Below are 21,938 nucleotides of genomic sequence, written 5' to 3' on the forward strand. Positions count from 1 at the left end.
ATAAAACAGGAGGAAATAGAATCTTGAGCTTTCTCTGTTTCATATAACATTTCCTCTGGCTGGAACCAACAAGTCTTCAGGCATCTGAGCTGTAAGTTTTCAAGCAAGTGTTGGACAATCCAGAAAACTAATTTCTCAATTCTGATTGTACACTGGGGAATGTCCAGCAAATAACATTATTTGTAGAAGCAACACTTCTTTCTCAGGGTTCAACAAACCACTTCAGTAAAAACTAGTCAAGTATGCATCCAACCAGATATGTCCACTATTATTTGCAAAGACACTGACGGATAGTCATTGCAGCAGAAGACAAGGAAGGAGAAAGTATTTAATATTTGTTTAGGGTTGTGGGGAACCAATACTAATTCTTCCTTGGTAATAGTTTCCAGAAATTCCTCTTCATTTGCACGGTAATGATGTGTTGTGGTAGAACTTACTAGCTCTCATCTGCGATCCACGTACATCATGTTTCAGTTCAAAGTAATGAATAAGAGAATACCTTCATGAGGTGATACATCAGTTTGGTGTTGAGAAGTAGGGTAGTGATTAAGGCAGATTTTTCAGGTTAGTCCTTTGGTGGTGGTTTTCCTCAAAAAAGGTATCTTTCGCTGCCAAATGCAACAACACGGAATGTTGCCACCAACAACTGGGTGGACATGAAGGCAGAAATGTTGATAAGAGTAAAACCCAGATAACAAACTGCTTTATTGCTAAAGAGGGAACATTGCAGCACTCGACAGACAACCAAACTCTCAATTAAATCACTGGTTTCTTATGATGATTGAGAGAAACTTGCATTGCTCCATCAAATGAGCTTCAAGAAATCTTCCAAAAGATGAGGCAATTGAATCAAGTTCTTTAGCCTACTTTGGATGAGATCTTTCATTACACCATTCATATTGTGGGAAGGAACCCGGTTTGTGGCATTAAACTTTGAAACCAAATGCTGGCACCAGCCAACCCGATGAGAAAGGTAGCTGGGAGTAGAAATGCAATTAAAAATTTCAGTAACTTGGCGCATGCCTGCTGCCAAAAGTAAATAACGTAATCATGATGATGCAGCCAAACATATAGGGGTGGTGAAAAGTACCTTAGCTTCTGATGTTTGGAGATTTTTGCAATTTGATGAAAACTTGTAGTTCCATGTGGAGTTGAACAAAGGGAGTATGGCTTGGTTTTTCTTGGAAATAGTAACAATGATGCTTACAGTTGAATTACTTTGTTCAGAAGAATCACTGATCATCAAGAAACAAAGCAATATTTTGCTCTTCCATTAATTTAGATCCCTTCCTCCAAAGAAAATTTGATTACAGAATTAACAGGAGACATTAGATTCCCTACAGAGTGGAAACAGGTCCTTCAGCCCAACCAGTCCACACGGACCCTCCGAAGAGTAACCCACCCTCGTCTCATATTCTTCAATCCATTATCTCTCCAACTACAAATCTCACTGGGCCGAATCACAGACTCCACATCGAGAAGTAATTTACAAAGCGTACTACAATGAACATTTTTGCTAATAAATGCATGAATTTGTAAATTAAAAACAGTTTGCCTAACTTTCCTTATTCCTAATCTTTAAACTTGAGTCTAACATGTGAAAAAAATAAATTTAAAACTTGGCCAAAACTTTGCATCTTCATGAGCTGTGTTTGGTGTATCCATACACATGAAAAACTTAAATTCAAAGATTCTCTGATGTCCTGACTCCTGGTTGTTATGTTGGATTTATCAAAAATTCTAACCACTATCCTTATCAAATAATTCAAAATCGGACAAGAACTGATCTAAGATCTATAATTGTTGAGGCACTCTTGACCCAAATATAATTTTTCAACCTAGCTTCAAAATCTGAGTCATTTTTTCCCCACAAGAATGAAACTTCATTTCTTATTCGCCACCAATTCTTGATTACCTGGTTGCTTGCCTATGTCATCTCTCAAGACCAGATGAGAGAAGGAGGGTAGCATGCTCTCATTCTCTGATGAGGCAAGGAGGGTAGCATGCTCTATTTTGATATGGTTAGTTTTTAAAACAGCATTATAACTATTAAATGCACTCGGTTTCTTGCTGTAGGTAAATACTGGGCTGATACTTGTATATTCATTATAATGCCTCAACCTAATTTGTAATAAGCACACTGCATTGCAGCAATCTATCCAGAAACCACAATTTCTTGTGCCCATATTAAGTTATGTTTTTACATTTATCCTTTGAATTCTCAATATTGGCCTATCTAGCCAAAGGATTCAAACTGGTATGCAATGCTCATGATTCACCCTGACCTACAGCTCAGTGTCTATAACTAGCCCACCTTTTTTCTGACAATATTTTAATCAATCCCCAAGCTAGCTCAATACACCTCAGAGCATAACAAAACTTTATGCAGACTTCAAAGTCACTGCATACTTTGCATTAATTCCCTCAGTCTGTTTGATTCCAACAATTTTGTTTTCTCTGCATTATTTTAAGCAGACATTAGATTCCTCAGCAAATGACATAAACTGGTGTCCAATTGCTCTTGCTATGACGAGGTCATTTGAGCCCTTAGATTGCATTACCATCTCAGATTCACAGAGAGCATTTGGCATGATTTGAAAGGAGGTCAGGTTTTCATGCAAGCAGAAGGTATTATCAACTGACAGTAACTTTTTAAAAAATATTTGTTCGCTGTCACTGCATTAACCTTTACAATACGAATTAAATTAACACACACTTTCAAAATCATAGTAATCTGATGGCTCCCTGCTTAGTTTTCCTTGTTCAAACGTAGATAACTATCCCTAGTATAAAGGTTTGCGTCTATTTAGCGTTTCAGTTTCCTGATTAGTCATTTGCAGTGGTCTATACTGACAAACTTGCCAATTGTGCAACTGGATAGCTTGATAAAACAAAGTCTTGTTCCCAATTACATCACTATCTTGCAAACTAAAAATAAACTGGAGCGCTGTTCAGTTGATAAATACAACTGGTTTAAGGAAAAATAGTAAATTAAAATCAGCTGTCTGAGACTCTTGGAAAGGTTACTTTGTCCTCAGAACACCTGGGTGATCCATTTCAAAGTGCAGAATGGTTATTTGATTGCATATGGTATGGTATAATTTAAGATAGAATTGAACAGCTATTTAACGTCAAGAGATGTTAAATTTTGCAAGCCAGGTCGAGCAGAGTCCTTTTTTTTTAAAATAGTGACGTATTTCCCAGGGTTGTGTTTTATACATTTCCCACTGTTCTCTACATATCTCTGTACATAAAACTATTAAGAGTTAAAAACCCTGTGCTATAACCTAGTTCCTTAATCTCAAAATGTCAAGCCTTAATCCTACACAAAACAAAATCTATGCATTCCAGAAAAAATGGTGCAAGTGCCATTTATCACCTTGTGTTAATGGATATTGCACAGGTCATGGGATGGGGACAACTTTGGTCACAGACATAACAGCCCAAATGCGCAGATTCTAGAAATTCCACAAAGTTCTACTTTGGACTATAAAGTGGATTACAAATCACATCTCCCCTCCCAAATGAAATAACTGAATAGCCAACAAGGAACAAGATGTTTGCAACTTTGCTCATTAGCTCTCTGCAATGCTCATTTGGACTGGATATGACAGAACAGGAAAAAAGCAAATACTTTACAACTATTTTTTCATCAAGGAGATCAGACTTAGTCAATATTTGTAAAGAAGATTGGTAGCATTTTGCGATTCCTTGACAAAGAAAGGCAGGAATGATTCCTAAAACACATTGAAGGCATCTGTCTTAGGATCATGTAAGCGTTGATGTTAAAAAAGTAAGGTTGCCACAAAACACACGCTGGGTTAGTTACCTTTCTAAGATAAATGCCTGTATAGCACTATTTATTTTCAAACTAGCTATATTACATGGTGACACCTTTCCTTGAATTTTATAGATTTGTAACAGGTAAAAAGCTAAAGAGGCTAGGTTCTCTTCTCCTGGAGAAAGCTGAGGTATGACCCATTAGAGATCTTTAAAATGGAGGGTTCAAAAAGAGTAGAGGACATGTTTCTTGTGGGACAGATCAAAACGGAGTTGTAAATAAGATCAAAAGAGGCATCAGCAAAAATTGACCATTTAGCCCACTGAGACTGCTCTGTCATTCAACTGAATTATAACTAATCTCAACTGCACTTTCTTTTCCCCAACCTTCGAATCCCATATTGATTCAAAAATCTCTCAGATTTGAACATATCTAAATGACAGAGATTCACTACCTTTGGATAGCAGAAACTCCTCATCTTTGTCTTAAATGTGCTGGACTCCCAAATCTGTTCTGTAGCTTTCTGCAGGTTTTCTCCATTTAAATAATACTCAGCTCCTCTATTCTCCCAAAAGTGCATAACGGCACATTTTCCCACACTATATTCCATCTGTCAAGTTTTAACCTGTCTACACAGCTCTGCAGACTTTTGCTATCCTCACTTGTCTTTCCACCTACTTGTGCTATCAACAAACTTGGTAACAGTGTATTCATTCCCACTGCTGCCCCCAACCACCACCCTCAAGTTATTAACGTATATTGGAAATAACTGGCCTCAGCACTGACTCCTGTGACACTAATCCACTCTTGCCATCTTGAAAATGCTCTGCTGTCTATTAGGTAGCTAATCCTCCACCTATGCTAATACACCACTTCCAACACCATGGGCTCTTACCTTATTAAATAGCCTCATGGATAGTAACATAGCAAACACCTTCTGATAATTCAATATATTATATGCACTGCTTCTTCTTTATTAATCCACTTGTTTATCTCCGCAGGATTTCAGTTAATTTGTCAGACATGATTTCCCCTTCATGAGGCCATGATGACTCTGCTTAATCATTTCACATAATTCTAAATGTTCTGCTGTTACATCCTTTATAATTGGCTATAACATTTTCTCAACAATATTGCAGTACCAGGTGATCTGAGACTCATCTGGCCAGTGTAAACAGGACAACAGAGCTAACCACTTAAGAGCTAACAATTTAACTCTGCATTGAAGAACATTTAACTAGATGCATTAACAGCTTCCTTCTGTTTGTTATACCTTGCAAGAAGGCTGATTGTAGGGAACTGATGCTAGGATAGACATGGAAACGTTATTACTGTGATGGTTCATATCCTCTATGTGGTTTTACCTTTTTGAAATAATTAAACAGAGACTCAAAAGTGAAAGCTCATCTTCGTCCAAAATCTCTAGGATTTGGTACCACACCAAAGAGAGTACAAGCCCAGACTCCGGTTGTCAGAACAAAACAAACTGCTTAGGTAGCTTCTCATCTGAATTTTAAGCCATACGCTCGCGAAGCTGGTTCATATGATCACTGTCCCAGTCAGCAGTGTCCCTCTTGCTCTCAGTCCAGTCACTTCTGATGTTTGAACATTAGCACTTTAACCAACAATGGAAGTCAGAAGCACTTTTCTCACGAGTGCTCAAGATCTGGATTTAAATCTTGTCCTACTACCCTTCATCTAAACATATTAGGAGCAATAGGCTGCAGAAATCATTGCAGGAAATGTCCCTCAAAGCTGCTTGAGTTAAAGTGGGATCTATTGGCATGCAGCGTATGTTTATTAGGGAGCTCCCCAATATCATGATGTTTTCGAAATCAACAAAAGGTTAATTGGCACAGCCATAATCTCTGGAGTTTGGTCCTTACACTGACATGAAGCAATTATTTGAATCAGTAAACAGTGAGGGTAAGTGGAAGACAAGTGAAAGTTAAAAATGAGGAGAATGCTGTATGGCAGATGAGGAAAACGTGAAATATGAACTGGCAAGACCAAATTTTGAAAAACCACACAGAGTCATTTGTAAAATAAGAATATTTTTATTAGCACATTATTAAAATTATTTAACAAACAATTGGGAACATGATACAAAGCAATGAGACATGAAGGCATATTGCAAAGTTATTATTTTAAATTCCAATAATCAATCTTCAAACTTTCAATGTAAGGGATAGGAATTTTCTGAAAAACAGAAGAACAAAGTGTCACTGGTCCCAATTTTCCACCATTTCCTCATCCCACAATATGCTGACTTCCTACTGTATTATGATTAGATTCCTTACAGTGTGGAAACAAGTCCACACTGACCCTCTGAAGAGTAACCCACCCAGACCCATTTCCCTCTGACTAATGCACCTAATATTGTGGGCAATTTAGCATGGCCAATTCGCCTGACCTGCACATCTTTGGAGTGTGGGAAGAAACCCACACATACACAGGGAGAATGTGCAAACTCCACACAGACAGTTGCCCAAGGCTGGAATCGAACCTGCGATCCTGGTGCTGTGAGGCAGCAGTGCTAACCACTGAGCCACCGTGCAGCACCAGGATTATCTGGAACCCTGTTAAACAGCTCAACTGACTGAACTCATTGCCTTCTGGGGCAGTGCATTTTCAAATGGTGCGAGCAGACTCAATAAACTCCAATACTATACACTGCACAAATAACGCGGTTTGTGAAGTAATACAAGTACATATCATACAATACTACAAATGTCTTTCTTCTCTCCTATTCTGCAGCTAATCACTGGAGTGAAATCTACTTGCTTAAGGGGATTCGTATACCAGCACCAAATACAGAATGTAACCTGAAAACATAATTGACAGCAGAGAATCAGCATTTAATTTAATTTTCAATGGCAGTCACAGCACCCCATGCAAAAATGGAAAGGCAGCATTTTTACCAACATCTCAACCAATAACTAAATGAGGATGTACCGTGAAGGGGGGAGGATAAATGCACTACTGATAGCTGTGTTAATTTTGCTAGGAAACTTGACCTCTGTATACTTTAAAAACTAATTTAATTCAAGGAGTGTGCAGGCTAATCTAGGAGGGTTCATTGAATTTCAGAACACAGCAAACATACTAATTACACACAAACATTTTGCAAGTCACTGTTAGATATAAGACCACAAGACATAGGACAGCAGATACAGCACAAAAGGGAATTCTTAATCAGCTCATTGGGTGCTGGCTCTTGAAAAGAACTATTATCCAACTCCCTGTCCTTTACCTGCAATTTTACTTCAATTATTCATCGAAGTTCATTTCGGAAATCACTTCCACTGCTATGCAATTGGTGTCTTTCAGATCACGACTCGCTTTGCAAAATCCTCAACTTTAAGGGGTTTAGCAGAAAAGGCAGCTGCAGAACAATGGCTGACATTGAAGAAAGTAGTTCATGAGTCAATGGGAAGCCAGGAAATGGTAGTGAAGTTAAATAGATATTTTGCATTTGCCTTCATAGTAAAAGGCACTGATAGCCTTCAATAACCATCACTAGAATGAAAATGTTAGGGAAATTAATGGAACCAAGGGCCACTTTGGACCTGATGGGATCCATCCTAAATATTAAAGGAAACATTTAGAGATACTGAATACACTGGTAATTTTCCAAGAATACTTCAATTCTGGCAAAATGCCAGAAGAATGGAAAACTACCAACAAAGCAGCTTTATTTAAAAAGGGAAAGAAACAAAAAAAACAGGTTATTACAGGCCAATTAGCTTGACACTTTATAACATATAACATAGAATAGTACAGCACAGGAAAAGGCCTTTCAGGCCACCATGTCTGTGTGACCATGATGCCACTCTAAACTAATCCATCTGCCAGCGGAGGTTAGCATCCCTCTCTTCCCTGCCTCTTACACATTGTTATCTGACCTGCTTCTATCAACTCCACTGGCAGTGCATTCCAGGCAGTATGACCCTTTGTATATAAAAAAAAACTTGCCTTTAACCAAACCCGCCTACTATTTCACATTTCCACTACCCACACTCCGAATTTTCCATACTTTTAATCAGGTCATCCCTCAGGGGAGAAATATTTGTGTAATAGCAAAGCATTTAGAAATACATAATATATTCAAGCAGAATCAGTAAGGCTTCATGAAGGGGAAATCATGCCTGAAAAAAAAATTATTTGAGATAAGCAGCAAGATAGATAAAGGGGAAACCAGAAGATTTCCATAAGGCATTCCATAAGGTACTGCACCCAAGGTTTTTTGATAAGGTAAGAGACCAAAGTTTGGTGTAGCACTTTAACATAGAGGGCTAACTAACAAGACGACAGTAGGATGGCAAATTTCAGGATGACAACCTGTAACTATTCGATCAGTGTCACAAGGATCATTGCGAGGGCCATAATAATTTACCATACATATTAATACCTTGGATGATGGAAGACAGTTTGTAGATGACACAAAATAAGTGGGAAGGCAAGTAATGAAGGTAACATCAAGGTGTCTACAAAGGAATATAGGCAGGTTAAGTGAGTGAGCAAAAACTTGGCAGATGGGATATAAATGGGTGGTAAATGGACTGTTGGGTCTTTATTTTTTAAAAAAAAGAATATGAGAAAAGGGAAGTCTTGCCATAACTATACAAGGCACTAGCTGGGGCATACCAAGGGAGGTGATGGCTTAGTGGCATTATAACTAGACTATTAATCCAGAGACCCAGGTAATGTTCTGGGGACTCCGGTTCCATTCCTGCCACAATGGATGGTGGAATTTGAATTCAATAGAAATCTGGAATTAAAAGTTTAATGATGACCATGAATCCATTGTCAGAAAAACCCATCTGGTTCACTATTGCCTTTTCGGGAAGGAAGCTGCCATCTTTACCTAGTCTGGCCTACATGTGACTCCAGATCCACAGTAATGTGGTTGACTCTTAGCTGCCCTCTAGGCAATTAGGGATGGACAATAAATGCTGACCAGCGAGTGATGCATACAATCCCATGAATTAATTTAAAAACCTGGAACACTGAGTAGCTTTGGTCCCCTTACTGAAGGGGAGATATAATGGCATTGCAGGCAGTCTAAAGAAGGACCATCATTATGGTGAAACTGATTTATGAGGAAGGTTGTATTTCTCTAAATGCACAGAGGTTAAGAAGAATGAACAGGACCTTATTTTTGAAACAAAAGTTCTTGGAGAACTTGACATGGTGGATGTTGAAAGAATCTAGAACCATAGGGCATAAAGGGTTGCCGATTTAAGACAGTGAATAAAAGTTTCAGCACTGATTAACCAATCTGCGGAATTCTTTACTGCAGAGGTCTGTATCATTAAGTAGATTTCAAAGCTGAGAAAGTCAGATTTTTTTAAATCAGTAATGGAATCATGGAGGGGATATGGCAAGTAAATGCAGTTGATGATTTCACTGAATGACAGAGCAGACTTGATGGGCCAAATGGCTCACTTCTGCTCTTACATCTATAGTCTCCTTTGCCAAAAGTCTTTAATCTGTCCCTCTGGTTTCTGCCTGCTTGCCAGTTTCTTTACAGTTTTTCACGATGAAAAGAACCTCTAATTTCCCTCTACCTTCTCTGCTCCAAGAACAATTACAGTTTCTCTTATCACTCCACATAACTCTACAATTCATTATCAAAAAAGAATATAGTGGTTTCTACTTTGCTCTGCCACAGACAGGAAGGTTTTTGACTTGTCAGAACATATTCACCTAATTATAATACATTGAACACTCCAACCTCAATCAGCTCTGAAGAAGAGGCATCTAGACTCGGAACGTGAGCTTGCTTGTTCTCCAGTGATCCGGTGATCTCCAGCGCTTGTTGTTTTCACTCCAACCTCAACTATTTACTATGAGTACCTGCACTTTACCCCAAGCAATGGAATAGAGGAACAAGGAAGGGTAGAGCTGGAGACTTCCCGAAGCAAAATTTGAGGCATTCCACCAATTTATAGTTTAACAAGGCAACCTCGTGTCCATACTGACATCATAGCCCAGATAAGCTCTGCACTCCTGAACGAGGACAACAGGTGGGATAAGGAGATTATACAAAAGTAATAGGGATTCAAAATAAAGCCATATTTGTAAGTACTGAATATGCTCAATGGTAGTGAAGACCCTGCTTAACTAGATGTCTTTGTGCAACTCACACCTACGTGCAACATAAGCTACATCTTTTCAGTTTTAGAACATAGAAGAATACAGCGCAGTACAGGCCCTTCGGCCCTCTATGTTGCGCCGATCCAAGCCCACCTAACCTACACTAGCCCACTATCCTCCATATGCCTATCCAATGACCGCTTAAATGCCCATAATGAGCGAGAGTCCACCATGCTACTGGCAGGGCATTCCATGAACTCACGACTCGCTGAGTAAAGAATCTACCCCTAACATCTGTCCTATACCTATACCCCCTTAATTTAAAGCTATGCCCCCTTATAATAGCTGACTCCATACGTGGAAAAAGATTCTCACTGTCAACCCTATCTAAACCCCTAATCATCTTGTACACCTCTATCAAGTCACCCCTAAACCTTCTTTTCTCCAATGAAAACAACCCCAAGTGCCTCAGCCTTTCCTCATACGATCTTCCTACCATACCAGGCAACATCCTGGTAAACCTCCTCTGCACCCGTTCCAGTGCCTTCACATCCTTCCTATAGTATGGCGACCAAAACTGCACACAATACTCCAGATGCGGCCGCACCAGAGTCTTATACAACCGCAACATGACCTCAGGACTCCGGAACTCAATTCCTCTACCAATAAAAGCCAGTACGCCTGCTTGAAATCAGTTCGTTGGTTAAATGACACCTAGAGCAATTTTAAGCAGCACCTAACATTATTACTGTTGTTTAACATGCATTTAACTTTATATTGGATAGACAATAAATGGAAGCAGAGTTTCACAAGAAGAAACATTTTTCTTTATTAGTCATGGGTAGGGCTAAGATCTGGAATGCAATGCCCTTGACTGTAGTGGAGGCATTCAATGTGGCTTTCAAAATAGGAATTTTTGAAATAATTTTCAGAATACATTTGGAGGTCCTTGAAAGAGTGTCGACTGGTCTAATTGAGTTGCAGTTTGAGAACAGCATTTGATACAGCAGGCTGAATGGTTACAGTGAAAATCAGGGCCATTCTGATTATACCATAACAAATCACAGTAAGATACAGCAGTTAGGCCATTTGGCCCATCAAGTCTCTCCACCATTCAATCATGGTTGATATGCTCTTCACTTCCATTTTCCTGCCTTTTTCCCCATAACCTTTCAACTAATTAAAATTCTGTTTAATTCCTCCTTAAATTACTCACTATCCCAGCATCCACCACATTTTGGGGTAGCGAATTCTACAGAGTAACAACCCTTTGGGGTTCTCAACTCTGTTTTAAATTTGCTACCCCTTATCCTAAGACTATGATGTCTAGTCCTAGAATGCCCCACAAGAGGGAGTATCCACTGCACCTCTACTTTATCCATACCATTTATCATCTCGAATACATCAATCTGATCTCCCATCATTCAAAATTTCAGAGTGCAAACTGTTCAATCTGTCTTCATACAACAAACCCCTCAGCTCTGGGATCAATCTAGTGAATCCTATGTCACTACATCTTTCCTCAAATAAGGGGACCAAAACTGTGCACAATATTCCAGGTGCAGTCTCATCAATGCTTTGTATAGTTGCAACAATACTTCCTTACATTTATATTCTATCCCTTGAGCTATAAAATCCAGCATTCCATTCACTTACCTAATGATCTGCTGTACCTGCATGCTAGTTTTCTGTGACTCATGAACGAGGACACCTTCTGTACCAGAGCACCCCGAAGTCTCTCCCCATTTAGATAATAGGTTGCCTTCCCATATTTTAGCTTAAAAATGTGTTGCTGGAAAAGCGCAGCAGGTCAGGCAACATCAAAGGAACAGGAGAATCGACATTTCGGGCATAAGCCCTTCTTCAGGAATCCTTCCCATATTTCCAACCAAAACGCATAACTTCACACTTATCCACATTAAATCCCATCTGTCACATTTTGGCCTACTCTTCTAACCTATCTACATCTATTTGTAACGTTATTTCCTCATTATAATTTACTGTCCCTTCTGTTTTTGTGACATTTGCAAATTTAATGACTTGGATACAGGGATAGAGGGCTGTGTAGCTAAATTTGCAAACATAGATTGTAAATAGCTGGAGTCCAAGGACCGAACCCTGTGGCACCCCACTAGTTGCATCTTGCCATCCAGGAAAAAAACCATTGATTCCAACTCTGGTTCTGTTCATCAGCCAGTCACCTATCCAAGCTAATAAATTAACCTTAATCCCATATGATCCAACCTTTGGAAATAACCTTTCTTGCGGCATCTTATCAAACTGCCTTCCGGAAGACCAGGCATATTACATCTACAGGATCCCCATTATCCACTTTGCTTGTTACATCTTTGAAAAACTCTAGCATATTAGTCAAACATGATTTGCCCTTCAAGAAACCATTCTGACTCTTATGAATAGCTTTTTGACTTTTCAAATGTACTGATACTGCTTCCTTGATAATTGATTCTAACACTTTCCGAACAACAGATGTTAAACTAACTGGTCTCTAATTGCCCACATTTTGCCTGCTTCCTCCCTTTTTGAATAAGGGCATCACATTAGCATTTTCCCAATCCATTGGAACCTTTTGCGTGTCCAAGGAATTTTGGAATATTGTAACCACTATCTCCATCGCCACTTACTTTAATACCCTAGGATGTAGGCCATCAGGCCAGAGGGAATTGTCTGCCCTCAACCCTAACTGAGTACCTTTTCCCTATCGATGTCGATTGTTCTAGGTGCTACCCTTTCACATTGGACAAAAACTGACATATCTAAGTTCTCTAACTGTAGTATTTCCACTCAATAATTGGAAAGTTAGAAGGCCCCCATAACAACTATCCTGTTAATCGCTCCCCATCCAGAATTATCTTTGTTATTTTTTCCGTTCCAACTCTGGAACTATTCGAAGGCCTACAGAAAACTCAAGAGTGATCTCTCTTTTCCTGTTTCTAACCTCAGCCCATACAACCTCAGAAGGTGAGTCCTCAAACATCCTTTCTGCCACTGTTATACTGTCTTTGACTAACAATGCCACACTTCCCCCTCTTAACATTTTCAGTGTTGGGATTATAATAATGCACAATTTACATAGATGATTTGGAGCTGGGGACCACGTGTAGTGTGTCAGAGTTTGCAGATGACACTAACGAAAAAGTGAGGACTGCAGATGCTGGCGATCAGAGCTTAAAAATGTGTTGCTGGAAAAGCACAGCAGGTCAGGCAGCAAAGGAACAGGAGAATCGACGTTTCCGGCATAAGCCAGTGCTTATGCCCAAAACGTCGATTCTCCTGTTCCTTTGATGCTGCCCGACCTGCTGCGCTTTTCCAGCAACACATTTTTAAGATGACACTAAGGTAAATGGCAGAGCAAAGTGTGCAGAGGACTGTGAAACTTTGCAGAGGAACAGAGATACTTTAATGTCTGGCAGATAGAATACAATTTAATAAAATGTGAAGTAATCCATTTTGGTAGGAGAAACAATAAAAAGGATTATTATTTGAATGGTAAAAAGTTGCAGCATGCAGCTATGCAGAGGGACCTTGTGCACGAATCACAGAGGGTTGGTCGGCAGGCACAAGTAATTAGGAAGGCAAATGGAATTTTGTCCTTCATTGTTAAAGATGTTGAGTTTAAAAGCAGAGAGGTTATGTTGCAGCTGTATACGGTGCTGGTGAGGTCATACCTGGAGTACTACATGCAGTTCGGTCTCCCTACTTGAGAAAGAATGTACTGGCACTGGAGACGGTGTGGAGGAGATTGGCTTATGAGGAGAGATCGAGTAGATTGGGATTATATTCACTGGAATTCAGAAGAATGAGGAGGGATCTTATAGAAACATATAAAATTATAAAGGGAACAGATAAGATAGAAGTAGAGGTAGATTTTCACTGGCAGGTGAAACTAGGACAAGAAGGCATAGCCTCAAAATTAGGGGGAACAGATTTAGGACTGAATTGAGAAGGAACGTCTTCACCCAGAGGATTGCAAATCAATGAAATTCCCTGCCCAATGAACTAGTTGATGCAGCTTCAACAAACGTTTTTAAAGCAAAAATAGATTTTCTTTGAACAATAAAGGAATTAAGGGATACAGTGAAAGCACAGCTAAGTGGAGCTGAGTCCACAAAAAGATCAGCCATGATCTTATTGAATGGTGGAGCAGGCTCAGCTCCCTCTAATTTTGAGGCTATGCCTTCTTGTCCTAGTTTCACCTGCCAGTGAAAATCTCCCTCTACTTCTATCTTATCTGTTCCCTTTATAATTTTATATGTTTCTATAAGATCCCTCCTCATTCTTCTGAATTCCAGTGAATATAATCCCAATCTACTCGATCTCTTCTCATAAGCCGACCCCCTCAACTCTGGAATCTCCTCCACACCGCCTCCAGTGCCAGTACATTCTTTCTCAAGTAGGGAGACCAACGTCCCCAACAGTACCCTTCCACCAACACACTCATTCGTTTGGCCGAACTGGTCCTCACCCTTAACAATTTCTCCCTCGAATCCTCCCACTTCCTCCAGACCAAAGGGGCAGCCATGGGCACGCGCATGGGCCCCAGCTATGCCTGTCTCTTTGTTGGCTACATAGAACAGTCGATCTTCCGTAATTACACCAGCACCACACCTCACCTCTTCCTCCGCTACATTGCGCCACCTCATGCTCCTGCGAGGAGGTTGAGCAATTCATCAACTTCACCAACACATTTCACCCTGACCTTAAATTTACCTGGACCATCTCGGACACCTCCCTCCCCTTCCTGGACCTCTCCATCTCCATTAATGACGACCAACTTAACGCTGATATTTTTTTTTTTTACAAACCCACCGACTCCCACAGCTACCTGGATTACACCTCTTCCCACCCTACCTCTTGCAAAAATGCCATCCCGTATTCCCAATTCCTCCGCCTCATGTCCTCCCAGGAGGACCAGTCCCATCACAGAACACACCAGATGGCCTCCTTTAGAGACCGCAATTTCCCTTCCCACGTGGTTAAAGATGCCCTCCAAAGCATCTTGTCCACATCCCACACCTCCGCCCTCAGACCCCACTCCTCCAACCGTAACAAGGACAGAACGCCCCTGGTGCTCATCTTCCACCCTACCAACCTTCGCATAAACCAAATCATCCGCCGACATTTCTGCCACCTCCAAAAAGACCCCACCACCAGGGATATATTTCCCTCCCCACCCCTTTCCGCCTTCCGCAAAGTTCCCTCCGTGACCACCTGGACAGGTCCACTCCCCCCCCTACAACCCACCCTCCCATCCTGGCACCTTCCCCTGCCACCGCAGGAACTGTAAAACCTGCGCCCACACCACCTCCCTCACCTCCATTCAAGCCCTAAAGGAGTCTTCCACATCCAAAGTTTTACCTGCACATCCACTAATATCATTTATTGTATCCGTTGCTCCCGATGCAGTCTCCTGTACATTGGGGAGACTGGACGCCTCCTAGCAGAGCGCTTTAGGGAACATCTCCGGGACACCCGCACCAATCAACCACAACGCCCTGTGGCCCAACATTTCAATTCCCCCTCCCACTCTGCCGAGGACATGGAGGTCCTGGGCCTCCTTCACCGCCGCTCCCTCACCACCAGACACCTGGAGGAAGAACGCCTCATCTTCCGTCTCGGAACACTTCAACCCCAGGACATCAATGTGGACTTCAACAGTTTCCTCATTTCCCCTTCCCCCACCTCACCCTAGTTCCAAACTTCCAGCTCAGCACTGTCCCCATGACTTGTCCTACCTGCCTATCTTCTTTTCCAACTATTCACTCCATCCTCCTCCCTGACCTATCACCTTCATCCCTTCCCCACTCACCTATTGTACTCCATGCTACTTTCTCTCCACCCCCACCCTCCTCTAGCTTATCTCTCCACGCTTCAGGCTCTCTCACTTTATTCCTGAAGGGCTTTTGCCCGAAACGGCGATTTTGCGGCTCCTCGGATGCTGCCTGAACTGCTGTGCTCTTCCAGCACCACTAATCCAAAATCTGGTTTCCAGCATCTGCAGTCAGTTTTTACCTGCTCATAGTTCATGTTCTTATGTTCTAAAAGAATGTGATTGTACTGGAGACAGTGAAGAGGAGATTCACCATAATGGTGTCTGGGAAGCAAAGTTTCAGTTATGTGGAGAGACATGATAGGCTGGATTTGCTTTCCCTGGAGCAGAGGAAGCTTAGGGAGAGATCGGACTGAGAAATACAAAATTACGAGGGGGATAGACGGGCAGATCATGAGAATCGTTTCTCCATAGAGATGTGTCTAAGACTAGATAACACAAGTTTAAGGTGAGAAGCAAGTGGTTTAGAGTAGATCTGAGAAAAATAATCTTTCACCCAGAGGGTGGCAAATATACAAATGTGCTGCCTAAGAGGGTGAAGGAGGCAAGCACTATTTCAACATTTAAGCAACATCTGGATGACTCTCTATGCCTCTATAATTGTGAAACTTGTTAGGTCATTTCAGGATGAGGAAGAGTTAGCCACATTATAATAACACAAGTCATATCTATGTCAGATCAGGCAAGAAGGGCAAATTTCCTTTTCTAAAGAAAATTTGCAACTAATGTGATTTTTTATGTTATGCCCCTACAAATAAATCATAATTCAATTTCCATTGAGGACTTTCCACTCACTGTCTCTTTTTATGAAAAGAGAATAAAATAGCCAAATTAATACAACCACACCATGCTTGAACATGACAAATTTTATATTTAGCCCTTAAAAATGGGAAGAATAAGCTTTCCCAAGCAGACTACACAGTAGTCAGGGAAGAACTGAAAGGACAGCTTTCGCACACAAAGCCACTCCAATGGCTTGCACACCCCAGATTCTTTACGGGCTCAAATAGTTCCATCTGGAAAATATCAGATCTTGGCACTGGTGAGCATTACTGAACAGTAGAATATTGCTCGCCAAGCGCAGGCTCTAAAATCTGATCCTATTCAGTAACAAACTAAACCAAATGACTGCAAGATTATACAGAAATTAAAACTGAGAAATACTTGTATTGGAAAACAGAAGTAGAGTAAAATGTTAGCAAAGTAATTAGAGCACATTGATAGCTCAGCTAAATCCCAGCAGTGCTGCGATAAGAGATTCTATATAAAGCCATTTAAAAGATTACAGGAATCAGCATTCAAGTTCACCTCGATGTAGCAAGATGAATCGTGCTCTTTTAAAGAACTAACCAATCAGATTTAGTCCAAAACCCCTCTCTAATGACCTACTCTTTCTGAATGGGATCAAGCATCAAACAAAGGCTGACATCAGCAACTCTGGCTCCAATAACTGCACACACTAGTATTAGATTGCCAGGCACTCCGCATCAGTGTAATTTTAACTTCAGTTCAAGCAGGTTTGCCAAATCACTGAACTTAAAAATAATTTTGCACTTGACGTTTTTTTCTGCATAGCCCCAGCACCAAAACACACTTTAAAGATGGCAAACTCCGATACCCATTATCACCAAATATCCTCCAGAGATAGCTACATCTGACAATTTAGGGGCACACTGGCAGTTTGCCTGGCATCAGACATACAGTAGCAAATCACTAGTGTCCGTGAACAAAATGCTTGAGTACCATAATTGGATACAATCCACAAAACTAAACTGCAGCTCAAACTGACGTGCTGATATTTTCAGTTCTACAACATATACTTACGTACAACCTTTAACATTGAAAAGCATTGCAAGATGTTTCAGGAGTTAAAGCAGGGACCCTAGAGCGTTTGATGTGGAAAGCCAGCCAGAAGACCAGAACTGAAATTGAGAAAAAAAATAGATGATGGTTCATCAGATGGACTGATCAAAGAGTGGAGGATGATGATATGGTGCAAGTTGCCCTTATAATGGAAAGGGCACAGAATCAGCAACACAACTCACAATGAACACATTCAACAAAAAAGTCTGGTCAAGGAAGGATTGGATCAGGGATATTGGTAAAAGTTACATCTGGTTAAAGTTTTGCTCTTCCCAATATTCAAGTGAAGGAACTCATTCTGTCTCACGTCAGACTGGATGATGGAGTCAAAAAGTTGGCACTGGAAAAACACAGCAGGCCAGGCATCATCCAAAGAGGAGAGTCGACAGTTCAGGTATAAGCCCTTCATCAGGAAGGGGCCTGAGAGATAAATAAGGAGGTGGGGCTGGGGAAAGCAATAGGTAGGTGCAGGTGGAGGATAATTATGATAGGTTGGTGGGGAGGGTGGAGCAGATAGGTGGTAAGCAAGATGGACAGGTCAAAAGGGTGGTGCCGATTTGGAGGTTTGAATGTCTGATGAGATGGGGGAGGGGAGATTTGGAAACTACTGAAGTCGATGTTAATGGCGGAATTAGGAATAAAAGGGTCCAAGGAGGAAAATGAGGAATTCTTCCTCCAGTTGTCAGGTGGCTTGGATTTGGCAGAGGCGGCGGCAGCCCAAGACTTGTATGTCCTTGGAGAAATGGGAGGGGGAGTTGAAGTGGTTGGCCACAGGGCAGTGGAGACGGTGGGGTTGTTTGGTGCGTGTCCCCCATAGGTGTTCCCTGAAATGTTCTGCGAGTTGGTGTCCTGTCTCCTGATGTACAGGAGACCACATTCAGAGCAATGGACATAGCAGATGAGTTGGGTGGATGTGCATCTGTCAGATGTGAAGCGATCACCCCCCAGACTGGATGATAGGCAACATAGAGACAGGAGCTGAGAGAAGATCATATGGTCGTAATACATAGGTGCAGAATTAATTCTTTTGGCCCACTGAATCTACTGTGCCATTCGATCATGGTTGATCTGTTTTCTCAACCCCACTCTCCTGTCTTCTCCCCATAACCTTTGATCCCCTTACTATATAAGGAGCAAGAGGGTAACCAGAGAAAGGGTTGGCACACAAAGATAAAGGAGGAAAATTATGCGTGGTGTCAAAGAAAATGGGTGAGATTCTGAAAGTGTACTTTGCGTCGGTATTCACCGATGAGGGGGGCATGACGGATATTGAGCTTAGGGACAGATGTTTGATTACCCTAGATCAAGTTGACATAAGGAGGGAGGAAGTGTTGGGCATTCTAAAAGGCTTTAAGGTGGTTAAGTCCCCAGGTCTGGATGGGGCTAATGAGGGAAGTGAGAGAGGAAATAGCTGGGGCTGTAACAGATATCTTGGCAGCATCTTTGAACACGGGTGACGGCTTGAAGGACTGGAGAACTGCTCATGTTGTCCCCTTATTTCAGAAAGGTAGCAGAGATAATCCAGGTAATTATAGACCCGTAAGCCTGACATCGGTGGTAGGGAAGCTGCTGGAGAAGATACTGAGGGGTGAAATCTGTTTACACTTGGAAGAAAATTGGCTTAGTGATAGGCAACATGATTTTGTGCAGGGAAGGTCATGTCTTACTAACTTAATAAAATTCTTTGAGGAAGTGACAAAGATGATTGATGAGGGATGTGCTGTGGATGTCATATACATGGACTTCAGTAAGACGTTTGATAAGATTCCCCATGGTAGGTTGATGGAGAAAGTGAAGCTGTATGGGGTCCAGGGTGTACTAGCTAGATGGATAAAGAACTGGCTGGGCAGCAGGAGAAAGAGTCATAGTGGAAGAGAACTTAAAATGGAGAACTCGGACCAATGATGTTCCACAAGGATCCATGCTGGGACCACTGTTGTTTGTGATATATATTAGTGATCTGGAGGAAGGTATAGGCGGTCTGATTAGCAAGTTTGCACATGACACTAAGATTGGTGGAGTAGCAGCTAGTGAAAGGGACTGTCAAAGAATGCAGCAGAATATAGACAGATTGGAGAGTTGGACAGAGAAATGGCAAACTGAGTTCAATCTGGGCAAATGCAAGGTGATGCATTGTGGAAGATCCAATTCAAGAGTGTAAATGGAAAAGTCCTGAGTAAAATTGATATACAGAGAGAAATGAGTGTTTAGATCCATTGTTCCTTAAAGGTTGCAATGCAGGTCAATAGTGTGGTCAAGGAGGCATACTGCATGCTTTCCTTCATTGGACTGGGTTTTGAGTACAAGAGTTGGAAGGTCATGTTACAATTGTACAGGACTTTGGTTCGGTCATATTTGGAATACTCTGTACAGTCTGGTTGCTACATTACCATAAGGATGTGATTGCTTTGGATAGGGTGTAGAGGAGGTTCACCAGGATGTTGCCTGTGATGGAGGGTGCTAGCTATGAGGAAAGGGTGAGTAGATTAGGATTATTTTCATTAAAAAGATGGGGGTTGCAAGTCTGATTAAGGTCTACAAAACCATGAGAGGTATGGACAAGGTGGATAGCAAGAAGCTTTATCCCCCCCCCCCCCCGAATGGAGTACTCAAATACTAGGGGTTACGAGTTCAAGGTGAGGGGGGAAACATTTAAAGGAGATATGCGTGGAAAGTTCTTTACACAGAGAGTGGAACACATTGGCAGCGGTGGTGGTAGTGGCAGGCATGATAGTGTCATTTAAGGATGTATCTAGACAAATACATGAATGGGGAGGGAGCAGAGGCAGGTTTAGATAGAGGATCTGGATCGGTGCAGGCTTGGAGGGCCGATGGGAGTGTTCTTGTGCTGTAATTTTCTTTGTTCTTTTTTCAAGAATGACCTTCTTCGATATATTTTAAATACACTGAATGACTTGGCGTCCAGATGCCTCCTGTGGTAATAAACTCCGCAGTGATCACCCTCTGGGTGGTGAAGAAATTCTTCATCTCAGTTCTAAAGGGTTATCTCTTTGTTACGAGACTGCGACCTCGTGGCCCAGTCTCTCCTACTAGTGGGAAAATCTTCTCCATGTTCACTCTATTCAGGCCTTTGTTTTCTCTAAGTTTCAATGAGATCACTCCTTATCCTTCTAAACTCCATCAAGTACTGATCCAATTATAATGCTTTTAATTCTGATTCCCCCTCACAAACTGAAGGGTAAATTTTACCATATTATGATCACTGACCCCTAGTCGTTCCTTTACCTTAAGCTCTCTAGTCAGGTATACCTCATTACATATCAAATTTACAATTGCAGGTTCCCTTGTGGGCTCTACTAAAAAAACCATTTCACGGACATTCCGCAAATTTGTTTTCTTGGAATCTGCTACCAATCTGATTTTCACAGTCCTTCTATTGAATTCTCCCACGATTATTCACAATTGTTGTTATAGTGCCTTTCTTATATGCCCTTTCCAGCTCCCAATTATTTCCTTCAACACATCTTGACCACACCTAGAAGGCATGTGCATAACTTCCATTAGGTTCTTTGCTTCTGCAGGTCCTCAACTATACCCACACAGAATCTATTCCTTACAACCCTATGTCACATCTGGCTATTGATCTAATTTAATTTCTTACTGACAAGGCAACCCTGCCTCCTCTGCCCATTTGCCTGTCTTTTTGATTGGACAAGTATCCTTGGATATTTAGTTCTCAGCCCTGATCCCTTGCAACCACATTTTTGATGCCCACATCTTACCCATCAATTTCAATCTACAAGCACATTTACTGTATTTCATAAACTGTATGCATTTAAGTATAGCACCTTCAATCATGCATTGACTGCCCCATTTCTTATAGTTATCTCCTTACCTGCTGTGCCTGACCCTTTCCATATTCTGTCCTAACACTTATTCCGGAAATGTTAATAACCTCAGAGTCCTTCTTTGCTATCTTTTTCCTATAATTTTCCCTGCCAATGAACCTCACCCCTACTGTTTAGTTTAAAGCCATAATGCAGCCTGAAGTATGCAATTCACCAGGACTCTAATCCCAGCATGATTCAGGTGAAGCCTGCCTTATTGGAACAGCTCCCTCTTGTCCCAGTACTGGTGATAACATCCCATGAATTCAAACCCATTCCTCCCACACCAATCTTTGAGCCAGGTGTTTAGCTCTTATAATTTTGCTAACCCTGTGCCAATTAACTTGCAGCTCTGGTAGTACCGTGGAAACTACCAACTTTTTGATTCTGCTTTTTAATTTAGCCCCAAGCTCCTTACATTCCCTCAGCAGACCTCTTACCTATAGCATTGGTACCTACATGGACCACGACAAACTGGATATTTCATTTGCCATTCGAA

The 21,938-nt window shown here is 41.3% G+C and overlaps 1 protein-coding gene and 2 long non-coding RNA genes across 4 annotated transcripts in view; 1 reads left to right on the forward strand and 2 right to left on the reverse strand.

The window, feature by feature from the left end:
• The window catches only part of zftraf1 (zinc finger TRAF-type and ring finger containing 1), a 129,532-nt gene that overhangs the window by 86,553 nt on the left and 21,041 nt on the right, over nt 1-21,938 (reverse strand). The window lies entirely within an intron of this gene.
• The window catches only part of LOC148150031 (uncharacterized), an 85,321-nt gene that overhangs the window by 54,578 nt on the left and 8,805 nt on the right, over nt 1-21,938 (forward strand). The gene's annotated exons all lie outside the window — the stretch shown is intronic.
• Nucleotides 5,819-20,511, reverse strand: LOC148150032 (uncharacterized). The gene is made up of 2 exons (XR_015757288.1): nt 17,553-20,511; nt 5,819-5,980 (listed from the first exon to the last, which is right to left on the reverse strand). It is a non-coding gene; the product is annotated as an uncharacterized LOC148150032 (long non-coding RNA).

Source organism: Chiloscyllium plagiosum, unplaced genomic scaffold (genome assembly GCF_037043375.1).
Source record: "Chiloscyllium plagiosum isolate Xiang-an unplaced genomic scaffold, Cpla_swu_hap1 HiC_scaffold_5, whole genome shotgun sequence".
NCBI lineage: Eukaryota > Metazoa > Chordata > Chondrichthyes > Orectolobiformes > Hemiscylliidae > Chiloscyllium > Chiloscyllium plagiosum.